Source organism: Ascaphus truei, chromosome 4 (genome assembly GCF_040206685.1).
Source record: "Ascaphus truei isolate aAscTru1 chromosome 4, aAscTru1.hap1, whole genome shotgun sequence".
NCBI classification, from domain to species: Eukaryota; Metazoa; Chordata; class Amphibia; order Anura; family Ascaphidae; genus Ascaphus; species Ascaphus truei.
The window spans coordinates 13,079,447-13,096,372 of NC_134486.1; positions in this window are offsets into that span (position 1 = coordinate 13,079,447).

Genomic DNA, 16,926 nt, shown 5'->3' on the forward strand with positions numbered 1-16,926 from the left:
CTTACTTAGGGTTGGGGGATGGAGAAGTATCAGCTACAGTAGCAATTCTCTAGCAATCCGGTAACATTCCAGGTGGAATCAGAAGCACAACTTATATACCTGTGTAACCCTATTCTTAACATTGAATACAGACTATTGGTGAACAATTATCTGTATCCAATCCCTAACGTGGAGACACAGATTAACCCAGTTAAACCCTTGCCTCCCTTATGAGGTCAGGGGTGGCCATATGGGGTGCAACCCCTTTAATACCAGGCCAACCCCCTCTCCCTCTACAAGCAAGATTTTACATTATATACAAGACATTCCATGCACAGTAAGAGATAAATTATGTTATAGGCGTATGTAACAGTTACAGACCAGATTAAAATCTAACAGTTACAGACCAGATTAAAATGTGAGCTTTAGTTTTGACAAAATTTAGACTGGTGGCGGCCGTGAGAGTCTTCAGTAGATTGTTCCAGTTGTGAGGTGCACGGTAAGAGAAGGAGGAGCGGCCAGATACTATGTTGAACCTTGCGACCATGAGCAGTCTTTTGGAGTCAGATCTCAGATGATAAATGCTGCATGTGCTAGGGGTGAGGAGCTTTTGCAGATAGACGTGTACTGCACCGACACACTTTATTCGAGCAAATACCCGGTATGTACCTGGCAGATACCTGGAATGCGCCGCTCCTCACCTCTGACAAGCCCCGTTGCATTTGCCTTCCCAGCCTGGGTTCATGCCTGGCTGATGGGCGGCTGATCTGTAAATGATAATGATTAGGATTTAATAGGCTGCAATGCTTCGCGTGTCTACCAGATGGCATAAATTCATGAATTGTAATGCAGTATATATATATGTACTGTGCAGTATTGCAGCCAGCGGGAATAAAATGCTTCAATCCCTGCCGGAAAATAACTCAATGCACTCGGGCAGAAAACAGTCACAAACCTCAATACACCCGGGTATACCCGAATTCGTGGGACTAGCCGAGCTCGAATAAAGTGTGTCGCCAGTGTAGCTTGCTCAGAAAGTATTTGATGGCAAGACAGAAAAGATGAACTTTGCACCTAGGTTCAAGTGTTGAATAATCTATGTCTTTGAGCATTTCACAGTGATGTGTTTTGTAGTTGCATTGGAGGACAAAACGGCATATTTAATTGTGATTAATTATAGATACTGTAGGTACACAATGGGTTGAAAATGTAGCCCTACTGGATCGTGATTAAATAACTATCTACAGTAGCAATTTTCTCTGTACATGCCCCTCCTAATGGAGTGTGGACACAAAACACATCGAGGATATAAGCAGGTAAGTATGAAAGTACTGAAAGACTTACACACTCATGTATATACTCATGTAAGCATGCATTCCACGAACGAGGTGTCAGAAGAGCCAAGAATATCTCTTAATCTTCAAATTCCAGGACAGGTTTTTATTTGTAACTCTGACCATTTATGGAAAAGACAGTCAGGGATAATATAACCAGTACTGTATTCTATATTGATTATCTATCCTTCCCTATTCCCTACTTGTACACTATTGGTAGGTGAAGGCCACTACTTTAAATGCTTAGGGAACTATTCAGTAAAGTTTGATAAGTGACTTACCGACAGTTGTAAACACTTTTGTAGTTAGTTTGCATGTGTAGCTCTTCAGAGAGCTCCGATAACATGCCAAACTCTCAAGAAAAGTGCTTCTTCCCGATCAGTTGTACTCTTGCTCTGAGAAGCCGAGCGGGAGCTCAAAAAATGCTCTAACTCAATTTTTGAGAAATCGAGATATTCAAGCAGCTCTAAGATGCACATCGCAGGTGCAGCTCTCAGATTCTGATCTCGCTACCTGAAGGGCTATCTGTAATAATAAGTTATGATAACTATAAGAATCCTGCAACTACTTTACTTGCAGCACACCCCTTTTAAATTCTACAACTGTTTGAATCACAGCTATGACCACAGCTAACATCTAATATTCGGTTTCTATCCATGGATAATTAAGGTAAATTCTGTTTACAGAGAACTGATAGACAGAACATAAATTAAATGCATTCTATTCAGATACATAGAATACGCATGCCCGCAATGAACCGCATATGCGTTCCATTAATTTTACAGCATTGGAGAATAATGAATGCATCTATTTCTTCTCATTTATTAATAAATAACAATCTCACAATTAATTTACTTGTGAAACTGCACAAGAGACAGCCAGAAGAAGCTATTGGTTGAAGCAGGTGGTATTTCTTCACAAATGTCTCTTTTTTATCTCTAAGATTATTTTTTTAACATTATCTATTGTTCTTATCTTCCAGCACATACAACATTATGTTTTTGTTTTCACTTAGTATTTCCCTGAAATAAAGCTGTATCTTGTGTAAAATTGACATTTATTGAGTGCTTACATTAGTGCATACTTTACCATCCCCCAAACATCGTGCTTCTCTGAGACGCGGCTGTGCCTAGAAGCAAACAAAGACACACACACAGCAAGTAACAGTGTCAAAGGTTCCTACAGTATTTTAAAGCTTTCATTCATGTGAAAGAAAGAACCAACCCTCCCCCTGATGCTCAATGAGCTTGTTTGTACTGATTGATCGGTGTGGTTGAATGAAGTGCTGATTGGTTAAAGTGTGTGCAGTTAGAACCAGAAGCAGTTTGAACAAGGAAGCAGTTAAACAAGGTATAGTTTATTGAAGTACAGTTTACTGTTAGTACTTCTAAACTTCATAGTTGCTAGAATGAGCAGGATTGAAAATGCCACTCAATGCACATCTTGCCACATGTATGTGCACGTGGAGCAGCTGTTCCAAGGAGCATACCGCTGTGAGAAGTGTGAGCAGGTGGTCTCTTTAGAATCAGAGATTGCTGATCTGAAGAGGCAACTTGCAATATTGATTGACATTGGCAATCTTGAAAGGGAATTAGTGCTCACTGAGCAGGCCCTTGCTTCGACTAGTGGTGCAGATAGTGGCGCTTTTAGTGAGGAGCAGGTAGGTAGCTTAGTTGCTGTTAGTGAGGAGCAGGTAGGTAGCTGGGTGACAGTTAGAAGGGGAAGCAGGGGCAATAGGGAGAGGCAGGTCGTTTCTGAGCTGACACATCCCAATAGATTTGCCATGTTGAGTGAAGATATTGGGAATGTTGGGGCAGAAATGGCAAGGCTGGGGGAGACTAATTCCTCTAGCAGCCAGGGGAATAGTTCCTCCAGCACAGTGGGGACTCACTCAGGATGCTCAGATGCAAAGAAAGATTGTGGTGGTAGGGGACTCCATTATTAGGAAGGTAGATAGGGCAATCTGTTGCCGGGACCGCATGAACCGAACAGTTTGTTGTCTCCCGGGTGCTCGGGTTCGGCACATTGCGGATCGGGTAGACAGATTGTTGGGGGGGGGGGGCTGGAATTGACCCGGCGGTCTTGGTACATGTTGGCACCAATGACAAAGTTAGAGAAAGATGGAGGGTCCTAAAAAATGATTACAGGGATCTAGGCCAAAAGCTAAGGCAAGGACCTCCAAAGTAGTATTTTCTGAAATACTACAAGTGCCATGTGCTACCGCAGGGAGACAGTCAGAGATCAGGGAGGTTAATGCATGGCTAAGAAAGTGGTGTAGGAAGGAGGGGTTTGGGTTTTTAGAGCACTGGGACTTCTTTTCTGAGAGGTGCCATCTATATTCTAGGGACGGATTGCACCTCAATGAAGAGGGATCTTCTGTGCTATTGGGGAGAATGCTAAAAAGGTTGGAGGAGATTTTAAACTAGGATGGAGGGGGGAGGGGAATGAAACAGATAATGAACTAAATGGAATAGATGAGGATACAAGGTGGTATGGAGGTAGAATGGGGGCAAGTGCAAGTTTGACAAGCAGTGAGATACCCATAGTAAAAAGAGATAATACTAGAAAACTTCTAAAGACTAAACCAAGTGGGAGCAGAAAGGAAGGAGCAGATAAGATAATAGTACAGGCTGAAAAAAAACTTAAATGCATGCTTGCTAATGCAAGAAGCCTGACAGATAAAATGGGGGAGCTTGAATTAATAGCTACAAGGGAGCAGTATGATATCAAAGGCATTACTGAAACATGGTGGGATGAAACTCATGACTGGACAGTTAATTTAAAGGGGTATTCTCTTTTTCGGAAGGATCGAACAAATAGAAGGGGAGGTGGAGTATGTCTATATGTTAAACCAGATCTAAAACCTATTATAAGGGCTGATGTCTATGAAGGGAATGATGAAAATGTAGAGACCTTGTGGATAGAAATGGTAGAGACCTTGTGGATAGAAGGGGTGGGAGGTGTCATGGTCCCCTGGGGGAGTTTGCTGCCGCCCCTCCTGCGTTCCTCCTTCATGGCAGTGTCAGAGTTCCCTTTAATGCCCCAGTCCTGTCCCCCAGTCGTCTTGAAAACGGCCGTATGCAGAGAGCAGCGAACGCCATCTAGTGGCTGTTCGCGGCAAAAAAATGGCGCGATTTTCACCATTTTTCCTCTCCACCATGAAGCTGGCGCTCCGCGGCCGGTGGAGGAGAAAAAAAAAATCGATTTCTTTCCCACTAGTTTCAACAGCGCTCATAGCGCTGTTTGAAACTCTCCATATGCAGAAAGGATTGTAAATGCAGTTTTATGCCCTTTCTGCATATGGAGAAAAAAACTCTCCAATAAAGCTAAAAAAAATTCCCCTCTCCAATTCTAAATAGCGCTGCTCTCTGCATGAGGCCCTTAGTGTGTTCCGAAAGAGATTCAAAATCCTTCACAATTAAATCATAGAATACCTCTAAATGTTTACCTTTGTAGTATGTAGGATAAAAAGTAGACTTACTTCTAAGTGTGGGGTGTTTAAACTTACTGTCTTCTTGTTCACATCTAACTTTTTCCATATTTAGGGGCCTATGCAGAGAGCAGCGAATTTTAAAATTGGCGAATTTATTAAAAAGTAGCTTTTTTGGAGAGTTTTATTCTCCATATGCAGAAAAGTGCGAATTCTGCTATGTTTAACATGGATGCGTGTGGCGAGTTTAAATTGGCGAGATGCGCGCTTCAGAAACGTGTAAAAACAAATTCGCGCCTTTTTTTTCCCTTTGCAATGGCCGCGAGCGGCAGCTTCTTGCCAGTTTTTTCTGGCGAGGCAAAAAGGAGACAATCGCGCCATTTTATTGGCGCGAACAGCCGCTAGATGCCGTTCGCGCCTCTCTGCATACGGATATTTTTAAAACTGGCGAGATTGAGGTTCTCGCCAGCCGCGAGGCGAGTTTTACAAATAGAAAAGAAAAATTGGCGCGTTTTTCGGAACTCGCCATTTTCTGCTGCTTTCTGCGCGATTTTCTCCAAAAAATGGCGAATTTCGAAATAGCGCTGCTCTCTGCATAGGCCCCTTAATCTGGATTTCACATTCTTACTCTGAAAGAATCTCTTAACAGTGAGTTTTCAGAGATAACGATTTGCATCTAAAAACAACTCAAATTTATTAGGCCCTACAGTTGGGGCAAAATGCAGGCCCATGCGAGCTTCAATATGTAGGGAAGACTTCAAGACCGATCCGTACCCGCATTATTGAACATTTAAGTAATATAAGACGTGGCATTTTAACCCATAGCGTTTCGAAACACTACGCCAAATATCACAACTCTAATCCTGATAGTTTAAGATTCGTTGCAATTGAAAACGTAAAACAACACTGGAGGGGACATAGTAGAGAGGTTGATTTAAGTAAAAGAGAAATGTACTGGATTCACAAATTAAATACACTTATTCCCAATGGTCTGAATTCAGATTTTGAGATTTTACCATTTCTACATTCTTAAGTTATTTTTTCTGCCTCTCCCATCCCCTGACCAAATATCTAATTTACTCCTTTAGTTTCTACTCTGTAAAATATTGGTTGTAAACACAACTGAGATACAATTATAGATGGGTTTTTGAATTTTTGATATATATTTTTAATATTTTTAAAGAATATTTATTATTTATTAACTATTTTATCTTTTTTAGAATAATTGTTCCATTTTACCACCTAGTCATAAATTTATTGTATTTTAGCCACATAATGGTTTCTTTTTAGTCTTTTTGAAATGTATTTATATATGAGATGACTAATGCACTTTTTTCTGTCTTTTTTCTCTCTCCCCTATGATGCTGCAAGTGCCATTTAATGAATTTTATTTCATTGAATATATTTTATCAATTAATTTTTTATTTTCTAATTGGGATTAAGTTTTTTAGTATGAAATGTAATATTTATTTATTTGTTTGAAATTTAATTAAAGTTATGACATGTTGTTTTTAGTATGGTAAATATTACATGTGCAAATTTTGGACCACAGAGTATCTGTGCCTGTTTAGAGGCGAACCTGTGGGTTAAATATGTGTTAATAGGTTAATAGCAAATTGCCAATGTGCAGCCAATTAAGCGATACCATATAAATATGTAACACCCATATGAGACGCCATTATGCTCCTGAGGAAGCTGTATGTTACACAGCGAAACGCGTAGAGCCAACAAAGTTGCTGCAGCTGCTTAGAGAAGAAGACGCCAGACGCTTGAGTTCCAATACAGACCCTCTCCCAGCGCGTCGCCATCCAGCACTACCGGATGCGGTCACCCGTGAGTCGGAAGTGACGTCAGACGCCACCGCCGGCGGCGAGGCTGGAGGTACTGGAGGATCGTGAGAAGCATTACTGTTTGGACTGACAAATTTTCGTCGAAAGATACCAATATATGTACAATCCATTTGTACTTATTGTGAGTACATCTCCAATTTCTTTACCTGAGATAAAATTTGTTTTGCAATCTAGACCATTGGGCTGTTCTGTTTTCCATTGCATGTATTATATCGGGATTTGAGTACCATCACTGCTGAAAAGATCCTCTACACGGGAATCTATCTGGGCCAGGATACACCTAGAGAAGTGACAACTATTTCCATACATCCTGACTGAGTCAGACCACTGCGCTATATTTTTACGCTTGCTGTAAGTAGGAAATCCCAAAGAGCCAAGATTTGCATCTAGTCCTCATTACACAAATATATTGCACAATTATTGTTTTTATGTTTTTTTATTTACATGATGTGTTCCTGATCTGATCGCTCCCTTCCCACTCCAAACCAAGACTGCAGTAGAGCATGTACTCATATATTGCTACTTGTAACCAAATGTATATACTTGCTGTATTATACAAGTATACAGGTTACAAGTAGCAATATATGAATACATGCTCTACTGCTACATGTCTATGGTTATAGAGGAGATTTTGCTACAATACTGTGTACACATATATTGCTACTTGTAACCAAACGTATATACTTGCAGTATCTCTATCTCTCAGTTTACACACATGAGAGCTAATTGGAGGTAAGAAACACCCTACTCTAAGGAGTTTTAAGGCTGCAATCTTGCTATGTACAGAGGTTTTTTCACAGACTGTTGATTACTTTGTTCTTTAACACTACTACAGTACTATCATAGACATGGGCAGCTTCTGAGGTTAATACCTTTGCTCCTAGATACAATATTAGCCCATCTCTGGTGCTTCCCTACAATGCAGATTCAATTTGTGTCTGGATGCTAAGATACGAATAGTTGAAGGGACAAGTTAATTATACTTACCCTATTACACCAACTGCTCCTATCGGCCACAATTATATGGGGATTTTTAATACTGCATCTGTGTTTTTAAAGGTCAATATAGACATAATAAAATTTTATTGTTTTTGATTTCTGCGGTGATTCTGGTATATTTACCGGTTTGTACAGCATTTCTGTAGGACAATCTATTGTGTCTGTTTACATTATTTGAATTGAGTGCTGTTTATAGAGGGTTGCCTTTCTGATCAAATTCTTTTTGATCAACTCTGTTAATATCATATATTTACCCCTGTAGCACCAATCATTTATTTCCATTTGAGATAAAATACATATGGTGATTGCGGTCTCATTTACATATTTAGTTTTCTCAAGGTGAAGGCTGCCAAATACAAGTGAGCTACACATATATAAATATACACAAATCCCCCCTGTACTCACCCCTCCCTGATCAGATTCACTGTCACGACGTCGACGCACACGTGATGATGTCAGTGCGCCTCTGTTGCGCTTCGTGATGATGTCAGACGTTGTGGTGTGGGTCCCTGGTAGCACAGCACAGAGCTGCACTGGGAAAACACAGTCACACCACACACCAAGTTGTTGACGCCCCCGAGATGATGTCAGCGCATCAGTGCGACGCCACGTGATGACGTCAGCCGTCAGGGGGGGTGGAGTTGGAGAGGGGGTTGGGTCTCCACCAGTGCAGTACTCACGGGGGTGTGCTGGACATGTGATCCGTTGCCATGGGTACATAGTCTGAGCAGGGAGGACTGAGATTCTAAATGCATAACCCTGTAAGTGCAGAATAACCAAAAATGAATAAAAAATAAAGCATATGAAATATGTCAAACACACCATATACCTGTACTAATAAAAACAATGAACTGTTAGCTGCAGTCACCAGTCACCCCCAGACTCCCAGTAAGTGTGTATTTTCTTATGTATTTTGTGTAACTTTGTGTGTCTGCCTTTTCCTGTGAATAGATTTACAATTTATTTCAATTACCTTTTTTGCTCAAATGTATGATCCTGGTAAAAGGTGTAAATGCCTGGTCTCCTGTGATATCAGGTACTGTATGAATTCAGCAAATTTAAAAAGCAATATCTATTTAATCTGATATAAACATTGAGTTTATTTATACTGAAGCCTCAAGTTTGAACAAACCCTTTCACTGTCAATAGAGCCAGCCAGGGGTGTAGCTAATGCTGTTGGGGGCCCTCTCCCCCCCCCCTGTCAGCGGCCATGCTGACCATCCCTCTCTTCTCACCCAGTTAGAGGCAGGCAGGGGGAGATGATGGTATGTGGCAGAGGACCACCAGAATGAAGCAGAGGAGCAGCTGGCAGATGAGTTAGTAGTTGCACAGAGGCAGAGCAGGACAGCCAGGGAGGAGCACGCTCCACCAGTCTGACCAGGATGTCTTTCTTACTTCCGGTGTCAAAGCTGCTACAGCGCGCTCCTCCCAGGCTGTCCTGCGCTGCCTCCTTGCAACTCCTAACTCCTCTGACGGCTGCTCCTCTGCTTAACTCTGGTGGCCCATCACCGCCGCATACCATCATCTCAACCCCTGCCCCCCGTCTGCCTCAATCACCACCCTGTCCCACAGGTAGGAATGGAGGGGTGGGAGAGGAGGGCAGAGAGCAGGGGGGGTGAGAGAGAGCTGAGGGGGAGAGCTGAGGAGAGATGAGGAGGGATGATGAGGAGTGGTGCAGTGGAAATATGAGGAGGAATGAGACAGCTGAGGAGAGATGATGAGGAGAGATTATGAGAGAGATCTTCTAATTTAAATCGAGGCAAATTTTTCTGCTGTATCTATGGAATACGTTTACTTATAATGGGGCCCTGAAATATGTTTTGCCCGGGGGCCTGCACATGTCTAGCTACACCACTGGAGCCAGCAAAGTATAGCAAACATACAGCATTTCCTCTTCAAATAATTACACTAATCTTCAATTTATTTCTCTTGTTTTCAGTATCTGGGCGTATTAGGAGGCCCTACAGTATGTAAAATGTAACCTCTTCACTGCCAGAGTGACCAGCAACTAATCGCAAATATGTTCAGTATTGGTTTTGAATATACAGATGTAGTAGGCTTCACTGTTCCTTTCTGCTGTGATATTTTGGGATAGGTCGTCTGCCAGCACTGCCATTGAATGCTATGAAAACGTTGTGATATTCTGCAATTTTACAGGTTTTAATTTTTTGGGGGGAAAAATGAAGCCTCATACATCATTAGGTACAAGAGGGAAGGGTACCTTTATTTTGAATCTACTATAGAGTACAGTATAAAAGTAACATATTGAGTCTTGACTGATTGTGATATCTCTCTATTAGAGAAATGTGGAAGATGTTGTGCCAAATAATCTTCCTGATCCTTGTCAGCATCATTGGAAGAGATTCTGTCAACAGTTCCACATGTGACTTAGAGACTAATATGGAGCTTGTGAGCTACAGCAAACAGGGGGACCTCATGCTTGGAGGAATCATGCAGATGTCCATATTTAAGCTATATGAAGATTTTGACCTGACAAGAAAACCTTCAATCTTATGTTCTGTGTAAGTACACCCTTTCTGCTAAGTTTCATAATGGTTTTGAAAACTAGGTAATTGTATAATGTCCAATGCTACATCCAACGTGACAAAATACAAAAAAAAAAAAAAATTCATCGATTGTTTATTTTAGATTGACATACCTGTATACATTGAAACAAAACATCATATGAAAAAAAAAGACATATGTTTACATCATATACTGTACTTGGAAAGCCATACAATATTGTAACTCCAAATCTTTAGGATATCTGTCATATACGTGAGAACTGGCTTCTTACAAATCTTCTCTCGTATTTTCACTTTTAAACATACTAACATTTAAACAAACAAACTTTTAAACAAAACAAAACTGATGGCCTCTAAGGGAATCTACGTATTAGGGTGGGACACAGGGTTATATCTTATCCTAAGCATACAGATATAAATAAAACACTAGTACCAGCATTGATCCAACTCGTGAGGCAATTTTATTTATTTAGTTATAAAATGTTTTACCAGGAAGTAATACTTTGAGAGTTACATCTTGTTTTCAAGTATGTCCTAGGCATAGTTATGATGACAAATAATACATGGTTACAAATACAGTTACATAAGTGAACAGGGTATACATTATATAAAGACATAGATAATATATATATTATAGGCGTACTGTACTGTATGTAATAGTTACAGACCAGATTAAAATGGGAGACAGCTTTAATTTTGAAAGAACTTAAACTGGTGGCAGCTGTGAGAGTCTCCGGTAGATTGTTCCAGTTTTGGGGTGCACGATAAGAGAAGGAGGAGCGGCCGGATACTTTTCTGAAACTTGGGACCATGAACAGTCTTTTGGGGTCAGATCTCAGATGATATGTGCTGCATGTGGTAGGGGTGAGGATCTTGTTCAGATAGATGGGTAGCTTGCTGTGGCGAAATTGTGTTTAATCAGCGCATTAATAAAGGCAGTAGGCTTGGCTGGTTACCCCTATTTCATATTGGGAATGAAGGGGTTCATTTTTTGTGCACTGGACATGTATCATTTTTCCCTCTGCCCCTTGTTGTCCCCATTTTGCAGGATTGTATAGGCCTGCGGTAATGTATTGCATTGTATACCTGCATTACTGGGTTTGGACACAAGATGCCACTGCTAGAGTCAAACTGCAAGTTAATTGGAGAAGTGTGGCGCGGTCTCTTTGTTCCATTGAGGTACATAGGTATCCATTACTGAGGCTTGAACTCGCAACCGCGAGGTCAATTGACTCAAAGGGTTGCGGTTTTCAGTCTCAAGTGGTTACCAGATACAATGTATCCCGTCCCAGTTAGTAGCGTAACTTGAAAGGCGGCTGGCAATTGCCATGGGAACTCGGTCAATTGACGTGGGAACTCGGTTAACCGCAAGTCAATTGACGTGAGAAGCCCATAGCCCATCGTTGCCAGCTCAAGGAGAAGCCCTAACTCAGGAACGGAATGGACAAGCACCCTGAAATTTGGTGTGCTGCCCCAGAGTAACACCCAAGCACACACATATCAAAAATATAACTTTAGGACAAGTAGAACATATATTTTTAATAAAGTACCTTTCTGGCTGCAGTTTTAAATGTACAGGCAGGATGAGGTTTTTTCTACTTGCCTTTGTAATGCATCCAGTGACCAAATGTTTTAACACCCATGAGTCTAGGGGAGTGTTGCAAATGAAAGCCCCCAGAGATGGATGTGTGAATTAGCCGGGATGCTCGCTGAATGGGAGATCCTGTTAGTCATCGGGGCTTGTTCACACCTTGGGTCCAACTTCTAGCCTGGGAGACGCCAGTTAAAAAGGGGAGTACCCATATGGTAAGCAGCCCAGGTGTCAGTTGCACAGGCGCTGTATCAACCGGAAATCCCGATAGTACCCACACTGCAAACTGTGGGCAAGATAGAGATTGGTGGGATGGAGATTCCCACGAAGGGGATTGGGCGGGTACGTTGTGGATATGCTAGCAGACCTTATATACTGTACATGCTCCCCGAGCTATCCCTGTTGTCTTTCCCTTTCTTTTACAATGTGAAAAAAATTCCACTTTGCTTCTACAAGCGGATAAGAGCAGCAGTAACGATGCCCGAACGCAACTAGTTAATTACATCGGAACTAAGGACATAACTCTGCTTCAGGATTTCGTTAGTGCTATGGGTTATCTAATGAACCCCAACGACCCAGAACGAACTTTGCAATATTCACGGACTTATTGGGCTGGCAATTTGCGCCCCTCGCAAAAGGACTGCATTTTAAAAGACAGTATTCCGCTGCTTTGTTTTACTTCTGGACATTTTATCCCATTCTCTCCCTCAGTAAGTGTTTTGTCAAGTATATTCTAAGGTTGTCGTAGGTCTGACTATTAAGGAGATAAATGTCAGTTTATTTTGCTTAACTTGTGTGCTCAATCTAGTTCCCCAAAATATAAAATTGTTGATAAGTTCCGTCCATCGTGACCGTGACCATCTAAGATTACCAAGCAGCCAGCTTGCTTGACTCCGGTGCCACTGTTATCTGGTCCGACCCGATATGGTGAGAACAGAGAATCTTCTCCCGGGTACCAGGATGCAGGTGACCGTGTCAGATGGAGGGCCGCGGTCCATCCAGGTTGCCTGGGAATTCCTTTATTGGGGTGTCAGACGTGGCATGAGGGAGGTGGGTTATTGCCCAGGTTAGATACTGAGATCCTCCTTTATAATGACCTTGGTCATGTTACTTGCATTTTTATGGCGGAACTGGCTCCTGTTGCAGCAATTAGTAGGAGCCAGAGCAAGGGAATCACACTTGAGGATTTCGCATTCCACCTGCATTTGGGACTAACAGTTCCTGGCGTCTCCGAGGAGACCAGGCAGGTAAGCCAGATGGAGTCACGACAAGATTCTGCCTTATCTTCCCTTTTACATGTTCCTGTTCCCCCCGACTTAGAGACTAAGGGTGATTGACTAGAATTTGAGACACAATTCAGGGAAGTGGTGAGGTCTGATCCCAGCTTGGAGGGCATGAGACTCCGGGCATCCGAGTATGCCTCGGACAGTGGTCATATCGGTACTTATGGCACCACGGGCTCTTGTATAGAGAGTAGGGGTCTACAGTTCCATATAGGGTTTGGACAGGTAGATGACAAAAAAAAGCGAGCATGGCAATGCGGTTTGACTATCGCGCCAGGACAGTCCAAGTGAGCCAGCAGCCTCAAGAGGTGTCAGCCAGTTCAACCGCCGGCCGGGCGGTCGCAACAAAGCCTTCATCTTGAAAGTGGAGGTATGATGGTGAGTGGGTAACCAGACTCAATAATAAAGGGTAAGACCACTTGGTTACCCCTGATCCATGTGTAAAAGTCCTAGAGTGTCGGCTCCTGGACACAAATGTCGTGTATGCATCACTGAGACTGTGTATAAATTATGCGACCATTCAATATTTCTGTGTTTTTGCCTTTCCAGGTGTGCTGGGCAGCAGAGCTTGCAAGGCTGTGAGTTTGAGGGTGGTTTTGGGGAGGAACTTCAATCATATTGTTGCTATGTAGTGGGGTTCCCGAGTTATGGGATAACACAAAGATGTACCCGGGAAACAGGTAAGATTCTCAAAATGCACAAATCCTTCCCTGAAAACGTTCTTGCGGCTGACCGCTAAGGTTCCCTGCTTCAGCACAAACTGGAAAAGTAAAAAGGGCATGGGGGATCATGGTATCCCCAGAACAGTCCTGGGTCCCTAGCCTAAGGTGGGATGCCCAGACCATGCCCAAAACTTCGTTTTCAATGGTGGCATAAGCAACTTCCCTGGGCAGCAGTTTCCTGCTCAGGTAAACCGCGGGATGCTCTCCCCCCTCCTCAACCACTTGACTGAGTACAGCACCAATACCGTAATCTGAGGTATCTGTCTGTACCAAAAACTTTTTTGAATAGTCTGGGGCAACCAGGATAATCACACTGGCTAGCTCTGTCTTCTGTGCCTGAAACATTGTTTCACAGGCAGGAGACCAGGCTACCAGAACTGGGAGTCGCTCCTGTGTCAGGTCTGTCAAGGGTTTAGCCACAGCACAGTACTGTGGGAAAAACTCCCTATAGTAGCCAGCGGTGCCTGAAAAAGCCATAATCTGCTTCTTGATTTTGGGAACTGGCCACTGCACTATAGCCTCCAGCTTTGCTGGCTCAGGCATGAGATGCCCTCCACCCACCCTGTGCCCTAGGTACAATACCTTCGCCATACTGCTAAACACTTGGTGGGTTTCAATGTAAGCCCTGCTGCCCTAATTCTGCTCAGCAGCACTGCTACATGCACTAGGTGACTATCCCACAACCCGCTAAACACCACAAGGTCCTCCAGGTATGTCCTTGGAAAGCTTTGCATTCCTCCCAGCAACCTATTGACCAGGTGTTGGAAGGTAGCCGGGGCATACTTCATCCCAAATGGCATCACTAAGAATTCGTTTGGAGGCCATTTGGAGTAATGAATGCTGACTTCTCCCTATCCTCCTGGGTCAGTGGGATCTGCCAGTATCTTTTGCACATATGCATTGTCGTTAGATACCTTGCCCCTGTGAGTTCATCTAACAGCTCGTCCGTGTGGGGCATGGGATAAGCATCTGACACCGTTCCTGCATTGAGCTGCCGGTAGTCCACACAGAACCGAGTGGTCCCATCCTTCTTAGAGTGACAGTGAGGGGGTACCCAGGCCAATAAATAAAGGTATTATGCCCCCCTGAGTCATATTAGGGAAATATAAAGCGTCAGATCTGCAGTATTGCAACAGTTATGTATCCATTATGAATAGTGCACCAGTGTTTTCCCCGCAGACTGAGAAAGAATAAACGTTTTTAAATTGCCAGCAGCATCTCGCATAGCGCATAGGCATTGAGCAAACTTTGGCTAGGAACGTCCTACTATAGCACTGCAAATTTTGCTATGAGCACGGCTGGGGGTTAATCATTAACACAGTCATATTTTACTTTTTATAAACTTTTATGGAAAGTCATGAATGAAAGTCTCCCTCTTTTAAGTGTATTTATATTTTCAGAGCCAGGGAGTTTTCCTTTAAGCGGGTGTTATAGCGGAAACACTTGATTCACAAGTACAGTTATCAAAAGCTATATGCAGAACATTCCTGAGAGTGAGTCATGTATAAGTTAACCTGGACTTCTAAGGTATCTTGCTTGGATGGCCACAGAATGTCTGACCAAGCCAGACTTAACAAAAGAACTGGCATATTAAAGTGTTAAGTGGGGAGGGGAAGATATAAACAGCTTTCCCCTAGCATATGTCCAGGTGTCCGGGGGAAGGTAGACAAGATGTTGTCAGGGAAGTGGGCTTGGCTAGGTATGCTAAGTGGCAAAGGTGTGGAATTCATGCATGCCCGCAGCAAAGCCTGAAGCCCTCTGCCCGGCTCCATGAACTGTGGGCAACCTTGCTATAGGCGGAATATTTGTTTCCCACGTAGCGATTGGCTGCAGAGTATACAGAAAGGATTTTTGTGCAGCCAATAAGGAGATAGAATCATCTAAGCGGGATACAAAACTTTATCATATCGTAACGCAAGTCTATAGTTCGTAAGAACTAATGAATCCCAAACCAATCCTACAGCGGGAAAACGAAAAGATTATCTTTGGTGGTTAAAATGTGGTTGCGAGTAGCGCCCTGCTCCTGGTAATTTGTGCCAAGAGACATTATTTCTCTGAAGTTTGTTCCAGGGACATTTTATTTTGTTTTGCCCAGTCCCAATTAGTGTTTATTCATAATATTTTGTAAATCAAGCTGTGTATGTTCATTTTGTAAATAAACCACAATTTATTTTATCTCTCGTTTTGCTCAATCAAATGATCAGGGTATTAAGGTGTTAAGAGCTCTGGTCTCCTGTGACACTTAGGCACTAGGACTACCGGGCAAGCCCAAGGACTCTGGTATTGTACAATTACCCCTAGGACTAGCATCTCCTCTACCTCCCTCTCTATACTGCCATTCACTTCTGCTGATACTCGAAAGGCATGCTTATGCGGAGGTCTCAGCACACAGGTGAGCACTGGGTGATTTGTGATATGTGTTCTGCCTGGCTTGTCCATGAACAGAACCCTATGCTTATCAAGCATAGCACTCACCTTGTACCCTCTGCCGCTCACTGAGTTCGGACCCTATCTCAACCTGCTCTACTGTGCGCCCCTTCCTTGTCTCCTCTAGGAGGTTAGGCAGAGTATTGCTCGTCGAGTCCCCCATCGGTGGGCTACATATAGCCAGCACTGATGCCACACTCGGTGCAAAAAACTGTTTCAGCATATTAATGTGATAAGTCCTAGTTCTTCCTTTCTCGCCATCTAACTGTACAACATAGTTGTACTCATTCATCTTTCTGAGAACTGTGTACGGTCCAGACCAAGCAGCCATTCATTTGTTCTGCTGAGTGGGTTTAAGAACAAGTACTTGCTGTCCTGGGATGAATGATCTGCTATGGGCATTTTGGTCATACTTAGCTTTCTGCTTGGCCTGAGCCTCCTTTAGGTTACACGTAAAGAGAACCCGCACTGCTGTAAATGAACCTGTGAGGTGCTGACTGGATGGAGACGTGATAGTATCAATTGGAGAAAAAGAACCCAGTCTTATTGCACTCATTCACAACAAATGTATAGTGATAAATTTAAAATACTTTATTAATGACTATGAATAAAAAATAGGGTGTTAAAACGTAATTAAATAATGTATTGAACAGCACGTGACTGTATCCTTAAGTGACCCACCCTGGTATAGGTGGGTGGATATGGTATGATCCCTGATTGATACTAGAGATCAGATGCTATGAATTATAGCCTCCTAAAATATAGGAACGGAGCCAGAGAGAGCCC